Source organism: Solanum stenotomum, chromosome 4 (assembly GCF_019186545.1).
Source record: "Solanum stenotomum isolate F172 chromosome 4, ASM1918654v1, whole genome shotgun sequence".
Lineage (NCBI taxonomy): Eukaryota > Viridiplantae > Streptophyta > Magnoliopsida > Solanales > Solanaceae > Solanum > Solanum stenotomum.
In genome coordinates, this window is record NC_064285.1 from 2,531,774 (window position 1) to 2,541,298 (window position 9,525).

The window sequence follows — 9,525 nt, forward strand, 5'->3', positions numbered from 1 at the left end:
AGTTTTGCTAGATCTAGTTGGGGCATGTCCCAACATTTCTAGTCAGTTTAGAGGCTTATTTCAGACATAGTTAGATTCAGCTTAGTATTTGAGTTTGATATTTCTTTGAATTAAACTCTCAGATTTGATATATTCAGTTATAGTATATAGGTATTCCCCATCTTTTCAGATTTATTTATGAATTAGCTTCCGCATCAGTTTATTATCTTTCGTATGCTCATGATCATGCCAGCAGGGTTAGCTTGGGATGACTTGTGGTCCTAGGTCCCGTGTCCGCGTCTCGGGGGTAGCTCGGGGCATGAAAGATTTGGGGACGCGAGTTCATATTAAACTCAACTCTCCATAAGAACCATGTAGCCAACATGGGAGTTAACGGGTCATACTTTTTAGATGAACCCGTAAGATTAAGCTAGTAGATCCACTTAGTAAAGTTAGCTTCCTATATCAAGACCAGGTATAGGATGGTCCTCAGGCAACGTGAGGTAAAACGTTGTATCTTTAGCTTCCTATATCACGGCAAGGTATAGGATGGTCCTCGGGCAACTTGAGGTAAAATGTTGTATCACCACTCATATTCATAGTGGTGGTTTGTCGGTTAGAGAAGCTCCCACAGTAGAAAGAGCATGGTTCCTCGAGGGTTCTGCTTAGTATGGATGAGGGTATGGGACTTCATTCATACATTGCACAAGTAGACCTTAAGAGGAAGCATGGTATTTTCATGATATTATAAATATGATTTTTGCGTCATGTTTTAAGAGTTTTACAAGCTTTATATACTGCATGCGTCTGATTGCTTTATATATTGAGTTCATTTATTCATGAGTTGAACAGAGCCAAGGTAAGTGTTCTCTTGTACTCTTTTCAAGCTTAAGTCGTGGTTTAGCTTTCCAGCTCGCATACTCGTACATTCAATGTACTGATGCCAGTTGGCCTGCATCTTATGACGATGCAGATTCAGGTACCCCAGATCAGCATCCTGCACGTTGTTGATCTAGCTGAGCACTCCAGAGTCAGTGGTGAGCCTCCTTGCTTTCCGGAGGACTCAATTATTTTGTGTACTTAGTTTTGTTCTATTAGGATGTTGCGGGGTCTATCCCAACATCCATCTTAGTATTTTAGAGGCTTCATAGACAGTCAGTCAGTTAGTATTGAGTCTCTCATCTATGTATATATGTAAATATTCTATTTTGAGACTCGAGCTACCTTTTGGCATGTTATGCATCAATTGGTTGTTTTATAACCTTTCATTGCATGAAGTTATTCTGTTGAGTTAAGTTTCCGCTGAGTTAAGAAAGCCAGGCCAAGGGTTCGCTTGGGGCCAACAATGGTCTCCGAGTGCCGGTCCCGCCCAGGGTGTAGGCTCGGGGCGTGACAGGTGTGTCTCTGGGATTTCGGTCATAATTTAGGGGGTACTTGTGCCTTATCTCGCTAAAATTTCAAAAATTACTAAAATTGGCCGAACCTTATGCTTTTCTTCTTCTTCCTTTTGGTTTCACCATTAATAACTTCTTTTCCTTCTTTCTTCTTTTAATGCGTCTTCTTAGTTGTTTTTTCCTTTTTCTTTAAAATTTGACGCACCATAAACATGAATCGTTTCGAGCGAATTATATATCAAAAGACTGGAAACATCGAGATGATTTCATATCTAAAATTTGAGACTATTTATAGGTGGTTTCGAGTTGACAGAGATTGAATAGTGAATGTATACTTCATGTATAGACAATGTATACTTCATAAAAATTTTGCGCCGGTTAAACTCAACCCACCCTGCCCCCGCCCCTCACCGCCCATTGCCATCCCTACTCCTCCTCCTTCTTTTTCTTCCGCATCGTCTTTCCTTTTTCTTTCTGTGTCGTTTTCTTCTTTGTTGTTTTTTCTTTTAAAATTTGATGTACCGCAAACGTGAATCGTTTCGAGTAAATTATATATCAAAAGACTCAAAATATCGAGAGAATTTCATATCTAAATTTTGATACTATTAGAGGTGATTTCCAGCTCATCGAGATGAAATAGGCAATGAATACTTCATATATAATTAAACTATATTTAGTTTTTTGAGTATATCGTCATGTATAGATACACTATATTAAATAGCCAGTACTCATTATATACTTTATATGACTTTTAACAAACTTTATTATATATATAATCAATGTATGGTTTTAATGATTTTTTAATTATATGACTATATTTATGGTAAACTAATTACTAATTTATTATATATAATTGAAATTATTCCTAAAATATATTAAAAAGACCAAAATAAAACATTACTAGTAAATTAAGTACCACTTTAGTCATTTTGTCAAAAAGTCTCATATAAAGACAAAGGAATTAACTCATATCCTACTCACACTCTTCAGTTACTTGGTGCCAAAAATATTTGAAGAAGCAAAAGCCGCCATTGGAGGGTAAAGCTCACGATCGTTTCCTTCTTTGTTAAGCTACTTTGCTTTATCAACCTCCGATTTTGATTGCAAATTCCTACCTGTTGCTGAATTTGATGGATTCCTGTAAGTTTTTTTACTCATCGGCATTACTTGTTTAGCTGTTGAAAGTTGCTCTGTTTTTGAAAAAAATGAAAAAACTAAACACATTTGAGATGTGGATGAAGTTTTGATGTTTTTTTCCCGGTGAATTGATCGGTGGGAGGACCTTTTTTTAGATTTCATTCTGTTTAGAGTTAACATACGGGGATGAGAAATATGATTTTTATTTTTTTCTGTTTGTTTTTGTATCCTGAATTCTGTTTTGATGAAACTAGGGTTGGGTTTTTGTGTGTGTGTTTGTGTGGAGGAATGCATGCTTTTGCTAATAGATTTTATATGTAAAGGAGTTTGGCCGTGAAAATTTAGAGAATTTGAATAAAGAAGGTACTTTTTTCCACTCCAAATCACTCGCAAAAACTCAGAAACAACTCCAATTTATATTCACAACCAAAAACAACTCCAATTTTCAAATTAAAAATTGGAGTTGTGTTTGGTTGTGAATATAAATTGGAGTTGTTTTTGTGAGTGATTTGGAGTGAAAAAAGTGAAATGAGTGATGCATATTAGTTTTTTTGGAAGTTATTTCTCCCCTTTCCTTTTACTTTTGGGTGCTTTTTCTTGAGGAGATGAGTATTAGAATGCCGAAAAATTTGATACATATGAATGTTGCTTGTGACTAGTTGTCAGAATGGATAAGGGTGATGTACCTACTATTGATGCTGGAACGGATGATGAATTACATAATATTGATGAAGGAGAAGTGAATGAAGTTCACCTGAGTGAGAAAATGATCTATGAGGTCAATCAGAATGGTAATGATTTGACGGTTTCAAGACAAGAGGACCGTCAAATGAAAGCAAATCCAACAACTGTTACCACTGATGGTGATGCTAGGTCGTGCGAGTTTCCAAAAGTGAAACTCGAAGTTACTGATTTTTCTATTGGAAAAACGCCAGAACCAGCTAGTCCAATGTTTTTGATCAATCCTTCAACTGCAAATGCTGGACAGCATAGTGGGGAAGCATCTGAGAATATTTCTGCAATGGTACATACTCTGATATACTTTTGGAGTCATCTTTGCAATGTTATTTGGTTCTTGGGATAAAATAATTCATTTACAAGTACTAAACTTTTAACTATGTGAAATTGTTGGAGGCCAATTTTTTATATAGTGTGCATGTGGAGGTTATGTCCGATATTTTTTTTATATAGTGTGCAATTGTTTTTAAATTGATCATTTGTTTTCAAATTTTAGATGGCTGATGGTGAGGATGATGAAGGCTCCCCTGAGGATCAAGCTGCGTTTATAGTAAAACTAGGCACCTTTTATCGGGAGAAGGCGATGGAATTTAAACTACCAAAGTTTTATGGTCATCCGCTTAATTGCCTAAAGTAAGTGTATCATGGTTTTATCATTGAGCTTTTTTATTTTCATCTTGTTCCTGGTACATATTATATATTGTCATGTTCTTCATGCTAGATTATGGAGATCTGTGATTAGATTAGGTGGCTATGATCGGGTAAGCCTTTTATTCTGCACTGGTCATTTTTGTTAAAGGCTTTTTGCTGTTTGTTCACACAGTCGTGTGAAAAGCATTCCTGGAGGGCTATGTTTCTCTTTCCAAATATCACAGTGTGAACCTCGAGTTGTTAGAGAGGGTATTCTTAATTTATTTTTAAGAAATAAGGAATGTAGCTCCGTAGTTTATAGTATAATTAAAAAAATTCAAGCGGTGGTTGTGTATTTTCTTCTGTTACTAGATTAATTAATGATGCCATATGCTATTAGTCGGTGAGATGAATTTTATGTTATTCCACGTACTTTTGATGGTGTACTATTAAGCTACTTTATCTCTGTAGGTAACTGGATTAAAGATGTGGCGGCAAGTGGGAGACTCCTTTAATCCCCCCAAGTGAGCATTTAGTTGGGCCTGGTTATTTATGTTTTTCTGGCAACTTGATATGAATATTTCTCCTTTACTCGTCAAACATAGACTTCCCCAATAAATACTATGTAAGGGAGATGTTGTCTGTCATTGTTTTACTAATGATGTGCCAAGATTTTGAAGTTTATTTCTGTTGTTTTGGATGTGAAATGTTACGATATATTTATGGTACATGTGAGAGGAATAAGCTGCTTGGTTGCTAGAACAGTATATCAGAAGGTGGTAGAAGAACAATTGTTCATGAAGTGTATAAAACCTTAATAACTACTCCCGTTGTTTCAAATGTTTGTCTGGTTTTGACTTGACATAGACTTTAAAAAAGTAAATAATTTTTTTGAATCTTGTAGCCTTGGATCAAAATAGCACTTGGTCCAGTTATTTTACTTAAAATAATAACAATTTTTTCGAAATACAGAATTATATGAATTAGGGAGAAACTCCATGAAAGGAATATTAATGATTCATATAAGTCGCTTAGTGGGAAATGTCCCCAAGAAATCCAACGAGTAACATAATCTTGTTATATAGAAAAGAACAACTATTGCCTTTTTCTGATGAATCGTATAGTTTTACGATTTCATCGACTAAAAGGGTTATCAAATGAATGGTAATTACTGTAAAGATATGACACCTGGATGCAACTCAATCCCAGCTCATGAGCGGTGGTTTGTCCATTTGCATATAAAGCGTCCAATTTCTCATCCCTCTTTCGATGTTGGATTTCTTAACATTACCCCGTACGCCCAGACCTCAACAAGAGCGTGAACCGTTATAAATGGGGACCCAACATCGGTGAACAACAAACTGGGATGAGTCTAACTCTAATACCATATAAAGATATGACACCTGAGTCTACCTCAACCTCAAAAGCTAGCTCTTGAGGGAAGGTTTATCCAAGTCCATATAAGGAGTCCAATTTTCCATTCCTCTTCCGATGTGGGACTTTTTAATAATTACAATTGAAATGATCGAAAAGGAAATGTGAGTTAATGTATGCTCAAGGGTTGAAAATATCATAAAAAGACTTTAAAAAGAAGAGTCCCTTAATTGCATAATTTTAAATGGAAATCGAGAATTGAATTCATTATAAGATCTATTTATCCTTTTTAGAAGATAGTATGCTGCCACTCGGACTCGAGCCGAGATGCATTAGCACTGCTTCCTAAGAGCAGTGTGTCTACCAATTTCACCATAGCGGTCTGTCTTGAACTCATAATAGCATATGAATAAGCAATTTTCTAAATTGAGTAAGCTAGTTTAGTTTAGTAATGACTAAAATAGATCAATGACAATAAAAAGTTGTACAAATAAGAATTTTAGGTTGAAGGTTCATTTTAGATTTGAGTTTAGATAAACCAAAAGATGCGTAGAATGTACCAAAATGTCCTTAATCTTGTGGTCTTGAACGTGTCATGTGAGTTGTGACACGTTGAAATTAAGAATCACCAAAAAAGGGAAGAGGCATTCTTTTCTTTGAACTTGGTAACTTTGGAAGGAGACATTCTTTTTATAGCGGATAGAGTATTAAAACTACTAAAATTGAAAATACGAAGAAAACATGAAGTGATTTTGCAAAAATAACAACATAGATTCCAACATCAAGCTATAAGCTTAGTTGCTCGGACTCTACTTGTGACACATTGAAATTATGAATTGTCAAAAAGGGAAGAGGCATTCTTTTTATAGTGGAGAGAGTATTGAAACTACTAAAATTGAAAATACGAAGAAAACATGAAGTCCTTTTGCAAAAATAACAACATAGATTCCAACATCAAGCTATAAGCTAAGTTGCTAGGACTCTTCACTTTTGGTGCTACACCCGTGTCGACACTACTGTTGAGAATTTACTGGAATGATAATCAACTGAATATATAAAACAATACCAATGCCTTCTATCTACTACTATACGACTCTCTAAATGCTTTTTTTGGGGCTTTGATAATCTTCTTTCTCAGGACTTGCACTACTATTTCTTGGACATTCCGCAGCTTCTATGAGAAGGTAATAACCTGAAGTTCTCTTCCCTTGATAGTTATTAACATATTTTGACTACTGTCTACTATGCTGCTAATATTTGGTAGTGGGTAGGTGGTTTGCGATGTTATCTTTTATGTGGGTTGTATGGAAGGAGAGGGAGAGAGTGTTTGAAGGGATAGAAATTGATTTTTTAAATGTAAGGATTAGCCTTTTTATCTCTAGTTTCATTTTTGGTGCACTATTTTGAATGTCTTTTATAGAGGACCATATTTGGTATAGGTTCTCTATTTCTTGGTATACGGCTTGTATACGGGATTTTCGTCAATCAGTAACAAATTATTTAAAACCTTATCAAAAAAATTGGTGGGTGCTTTGTGAAGTGTCAACTTAGAAAACTTTTTCTAACAGCCCATCTTTTGTGGCCTATAAAGTCACTTGAATAGTTTGTGTTTGCTTCTTTTCATTTTTGTGGTTCTGCTTTTCTTCTTCTTTAAAGTAGGTTTCATTACATCTTTGATTTTTCAATTGGTTATATCACTGTGAGATGGCAGCTGGACAATAAATTGTTTAGCTTTCCACATTTTGAAATGCCAAACTTAGATGTTTAAGTTGAATAAAGAACTTCATCTCCATGCATCTATGCTTATATAGTGATTTTGAATAGAACTCTCTCTTGCTTTTTGTTTCTGTACATTCTATTATCTCATGATTTCTCTGTATGTTAGTTACTTCTCCACTATGAAAGGCATAGGACACAAAACGGAGAGCTTCAACTTCCTATTGCTCCTCCTCCTGGTTCTTCTAGTGTTGACAACGAGGTAACACTGTGTTTACATTGTTGTTATGTGATGTATCTTCACATCTACTGTATGTTGTACACCTTTTAATTGATATATGGGGAAGCCTATTACCCCAAGTAGTTGAATCATTGACGTATTTTGACTTTGATCAAGTTCTCAAAGTTGATCACAGAGATCCTTCTTTAGTTGACTTCGACGGAAATCAGTGTGGCCTCACTTTGGGATTAGGGCCACTAGGAAAAGACTTTTTTTAAGTAAGGAGTAACTCGATTTAAGATTGGCCTTATATGGTTGTGCCCATGTGTAGCTTAAGTTTCTATTTGTTATTGTACACAATGTGTAATTATTTCTTTGTTTTTTTTAAAAAAAAAACTAACTCCAACATGCATATGGTCGACTATTTTGAAGGAAAGGAACAACAGTTGCTTTGAAGACATAGCTAACTCAATTCAGATGCATACTTTTGCTTTTTTTTGGTGTAAACTGTAAATGAAGCATAATCAATACTTAGTCTCTTACAATACCTATAAGAATTGGATAGGGATTTTTTATCTCACTTGTAATTACTACAACACTTACTTAGTACTAGCTTTGTATGACAGTTACCTTTCTCTAAAAAGGACATGTAGCTAATAACGAAAAGTGAATTCATTGTTCAACTAGATTCCAGAGGCAGATCTAGGTTTTGAAATTTATGGGTTCCTACAAAAATTAACTATTTAAAGTAATTCTGCAGGGAAGTGGTTACCAAATTTCTGCATCAGGAAGAGCAGTAAGAGATTCAGCTGCTCGTTGTAGGCTAGGCTGGCAGGAGCAACACCTTGTGAGGTTGCTGAGCCAATTGTAAAGGTCTGCTGCTGAATCCTTGTAGAGGTCTTAGGGCATTGATTTTCTTAAGTTTGATCCTGTTTATTGCGATGTACAAGTAATTTTGGTGTTTTTCATCTTTTATAGGACAGGAGTGCCAACAATATGCCAAAGCGTGCGAAGAGCCTAAAAACTAGTGGTAAGATTGTTCGTCAATTCTTTGCCAACTTGACTTCTTCATATATCTCTATCATTGAGCTGTTTTCTCCTCACCATTTCCCACTATGAAGTCTGGCACTCTCCGAGAACTTTAGTTTTTGCTTTAACTCGTACTCTTATAAAAAAGGAATAGTGACCGCAGCAGAACTTCTTGTTGTATTCAGGTTCTCTTAAGCACCAGGGACAAAATGAAGTGGAGCACCCAATGAAAGCTGCAGAAACTGAAACATTTAAGCTGTAAGTCGTACTTTATCTTGATCCTTTCTTCTAATGTTTTTATCTTGTACACCAGCAGTTTTTATCACCCAAAAGAAAAAAAGTACTAGGAACTTCAATAGTATTTCTCTATCTCTCTCTGTTTTTGGTTCCTCCGTTTCTGATGTAAAGATAAATTGCTTTTCATCTGCCAGGTTGGATGTCCAAGTTGTTGATGTTGGACCCCCCGCTGATTGGGTGAATATCAATGTTCGTGAAACAGTAAGTTCCTCTCAGAACAAAAGAATTAAGAACCTCTAGATTATGCATTCCATTTCTCTCATGTGATTTGTAATGATTTTATGCAAACAGAATGATTCCTTTGAGGTCTATGCACTAGTGCCTGGGCTTTTACGAGATGAGGTATAATACCAATCGTGCTACTTGTTTCCATCAAGTGCATTCAATTTGTTTTCGTCTTTTTACACCATCTCAAAGCTCTAATGCCCTTACTTCTTGGTAAACATAGGTACGGGTTCAATCTGATCCAGCTGGTCGCCTGGTCATTACCGGTCAGCCAAACCAACTTGACAATCTTTGGGGTGTTACTGCTTTCAAGAAGGTACACACCTTGCTATTTATTTTACTGATTTTGACTTTGATAGAGTAATTCAATCTGTGCCTTACTTGCATATTTTTGGACTGGTAATTTTCTTTGGTAAAGAGAAACTGTCATGCAGAAAACTTGATATTTCTTCAATGGATCTGAAAACTATATCATTGTTACGTTTCAATTTGTTGATCACAACACTTTAAGAAGTCTACAACAATCAAAAGGTTCTCCATTTGTAAGTTGGCCTGACATAGTTTTTTTTTTTCAGGTGGTCACCTTACCTGCTAGAATTGATCAGCTTCGGACCAACTCTGTTTTCACCCTTCATGGGTGTCTTCATGTTCATGTGCCCTTTGCGCAGCAAAATCGCTGAGTTGACAATGCAGGAGTATTGGTAGTTGGCCAAAATTGTGAATGCTTGGCCATAGTTGTTTAGTTGTTGTTGATGATACTGTGGGTCAAAAACTTTGAATGGCCCA

General features: G+C 35.8%; 1 pseudogene; it reads left to right on the plus strand.

Annotated features, from left to right (window-relative positions):
- The first annotated feature begins 3,294 nt into the window (after positions 1 to 3,294).
- On the plus strand, positions 3,295 to 9,525 carry LOC125862528 (AT-rich interactive domain-containing protein 5-like; annotated as a pseudogene).